A 3,865-nucleotide genomic window follows, 5' to 3' on the forward strand; every position below is an offset into this window, starting at 1 on the left:
TGGGACTGGCTTAGGGAGCACAGTTGTCTCTCTCTGAGTTAGAAGGGTGCTGAGTTAGAAGCATGGACACAGTTATGGAAGCCGGCAGTCATGACCAAGTTCAGGCCATTCTGAGCCAGTTACTGCCAAGATTGTGTTTTAGCCCACAAGGCAGATTGCTGCAGGAGTTTAGGTCAGAGATTATTATAATATTAGGTCACCTTTTGTTCATTCCTATATATAGATGCTTGGCTGTGCTCAACGTCCTGTCAAAAACTAAATCACCATCAGAATTAATGTGGATCTTATCCTTTGGTGCTATGTTCATTCACACTCAATAAAATTTGGGATTGGGCCCAAGTTGGACTCTGTCCCTCCAAATGCAAAGAAAGGCTGCACTTTTGCATCATTAGGCAGCAGGTGGGAAGCTTGAACAACCCGCTCAACTGTCAAGGAAACAGTCACACACAGATAGTCTCTGCGGCGGTGTATGGGGTAATCATGAAGTCAGTGTGGTTTCTCCTCCTGATCAGGCTACATAAACCTGCCCTAATGCCCACTGTCCCCTTAGTTCAGAAGCTTGGCTCTACTGGCATTTGCTGGCAACCCATATGGGAAACCTGTAATTTTTCTTTCTTTCGAAAGTTAATATGGTAGCACTTCTACCCAGTTTGGCCACACGGCTCCCTGCTGGTGATTTCGGCGTTTCAGGGAATTCAGTGAGGCTCTCCTGGGCTCTCGAAAGGGAACTTCACATATACGAGCTCTATGCCAGATTCTCTTAAGTGCTTTGGAGTTTCTGATTTTATTTTTCTAATCAGAAAATAATAAACTGAATTCCCATTCATGTAGATGTTATTCCTAAAGATGACGGGGGTTTTTAACTATCTTGAATGTTTACAGATTAATTGCAGGGAAAAAAGACATTAAAAACAACCCTACCTAGGGCTTGCCATGTGGATCAGGGAGGCAGAATATAATGCACCAAAAGTCAGGAGAACCTAGTCATCAAGGAGATGCCATAAAACCAGGGAGAACATCACTTCACACCCAAGGGACCAGTATCATGGTCAGGTGATAAGTGTTGGCCAAGGAATATAGACTGTTATAACCATATGATAATACTGTTTTTTCATAAAAATGTACAAAGTACCTAAGCCTTGAAAACATTAAGTGAAGGAATCCGACATGAAAGACCGTAAGTGATGTGATCCCATTACAGGAAATACCTAGATTGGATGTGGTAGACACGGAAGCTAGGCAGGGTGTGTAGAGATGGGAATATATTTTAAGGACTGTGCTATTTCTTTGAGGTGTTAGAATGTCCCAACTTTGTGCTGACTGTGCATTTCTGAACATGCTAAAAAATACCAGTGAATCCTACACACAAAGTGAGTGGAACAGGTGGTATATGAATTATACAGCATTCAAGTTATTATCAAAAAATAGTTCAGGCATTTGGGTTCAAGTTACTGTCTTTGTGATCCCCATGTTTTTTAATCTTGGGAGTTTTTTTGTTGTTGTTCTTTTATTTTGTTTTTGTTTTTGGGAAAAGGTCATACAATTTAGCCATCTGCCCTAGTTGGGGTTGCTATTGCTGTGATGAAACACCATGACCAAACGCAGCTTGGGGAGGAAAGGGTTCATTAGGCTCACACTTCCACATCACTGTTCATCACTGAAGGAAGTCAGGACAGGAAATCAAAGAGGGCAGGAACCTGGAGGCAGGAGCTGATGCAGAGGCCTTGGAGGGGTGCTGCTTACTGGCTTGCTCCTCAGGGCTTGCTCAGCCTGCTTGCTTTCTTGTAGTCCAACGATAGCACCATTGGACTGTGCCCTTCCATGTCAATCAGTTTTTAAAGATGCCCTACCAGCCTGATCAAATGGAGGAATTTTCTAAGTTGAGGCTGTCTCTTCTCTAGTGACTCTAGCTTGTGTTGAGTTGACATGAGGTAGCTAGCGTCTTTGGAATATGAAAAGCGCGTTAACAAGTGTCTGTACATTTCCTTTTTATTATTTTACCTCTCTAGATGTGTTTTCTAAACTAGAATCTGAGAACAATGCAGAAATGCTGTTCTATTCAGGTTCTTGTTCAGGGTTTAACACTAACTTACCCTTGTGGCTGTCTGACCAGCAGACAAGCATTGCCTCTGAGCAGAGCTCTGCATGGATGACTGCAATGAAGAGGAATTCTAGTTGTGTCAACAAGAAGCCACCCCACGATGGGCTCATGATACATGTGTGGTGCCGAGGGAGAGGCTGGCATACAACACAGCCTCCAAAATGCCAGGAGTTTACAGTCCGGCACATGCTGCACGCTGCACGCTCCAGTGACTTTGACGTTACTGTGGCTTTAAGGTGTGGGTTTGCATCAAACATACAAGAACAAAGGGAACGCCCAGGACAGGACTCCATGGGAACACACATATGGGAGGAGATGTTCCCGAGCTGAGTCTAGAAGAGTCCTCCTGGTAATAAAAAAAGGCAGGAGGGTTTCTGGTGGTAGGAACACACACGCACACACACACACACACACACGCGCGCACACACATACACGCATACACACACATATGTGCACACACACGCACATACACACGTGTGCATGCCCATTTGTATAACAAGCTGATAATTCCACATTCTGCAGTGACTTGTCAATTGCAAGCTCAAAATCTTGGTTCTTCTTTCACTGAGGCCCGAGGACCTATAAAGCCTTCTGTACGGCCACTGATGACAATACCTTTGGTTGTTCAGACAGAAATCTCCAAACACCTCTTTCCCACATCCAACTTCTCAGGTCTTCTAGGCACTATTCTTTATGTGTATGTGCCTAAGTGTGTATACGACACCCATGTGGGATTTAGCAGAGGCCAGAAGCAGTGTGGGATCGCCTGGAGCTGCAGTTCTGAGCCGCCATGTAGGTTCTGGGTCCTCTATGCTTGTGAGCTCACCCTCAGCTCTTGCCTGCCACATCTGGACAGCATGCAACGTGGCACTTTGATCATAAAAGTTACCTGATAACACCAGACTTAGTGGGTCCACACCGACTATGAGGAACCCCACTCCTGTCTCTCCTCACCTCCCTTGGTTTCATCTGACTCTGCTTTAGTCTGGCAAGGGAGTGTTTCACTTTCGTCTTTTCCCTATGTCATACTGAAGGAGCAACAAACACAGCCAGCCAGGCAGGTGCCCCCCTTCCCTGTAGCACAGGCACCCACTGTCTTCAGGGCACACAAACACCTGCCTCACACCTAGGAGGCAAACACGGAGCCACTGAGGGTTTGTAAGGAGGTCAGATTGGCACGTAGGTAGCTGGGTTTTTTTTCAGCATGGATATGGATTTCAGGAGAGCTCCTGGCTGGAAGCAGACTGGAAGATAAAGTCAGGACTAAGGCTTCGTGGGACTGAGTGCTAGCAGGAATAGGGTAAAGGTTCCAAATGAGGAAACACTTCAAGGTGGAGCTGGCTGGGTCCAATGCTTGACTGGATGTAGGGTCTGGAGGGAAAGTTTTAGGGGGAGCTCCCAGGTTCCTGGCTTGAGTCACTTGGCGATGTGCCGTTTAAAGATCATTTCTGTTTTATTTGAGACAGGCTCTCAAGTAGCCCAGGCTGACCTTGAACTTCTGATCATCCTGCCTCCACCTTCCTAGTGTGGTCTTTGAGGGTCTCTGCCACAACCCTGCCCAAAAGATGAAGCTCAGAGATCAGGCTTGGGGTCGGGGTGTAAGGGGATGTGGGGGGATGGGGTGGGGGAGAGTGTTTCCTTCTAGGCATTTGCGTTGAAGGCATTGCTGGGTGAGAACAGTGAGCTCTGGGGCTGTCACCCCTGTCGGGCCTACAGATACATACATTTTATAAAATAGTTTTAATATATATATAAATTATTTGT

This window comes from Microtus ochrogaster, unplaced genomic scaffold (assembly GCF_000317375.1).
Source record: "Microtus ochrogaster isolate Prairie Vole_2 unplaced genomic scaffold, MicOch1.0 UNK29, whole genome shotgun sequence".
Taxonomy (NCBI): Eukaryota; Metazoa; Chordata; class Mammalia; order Rodentia; family Cricetidae; genus Microtus; species Microtus ochrogaster.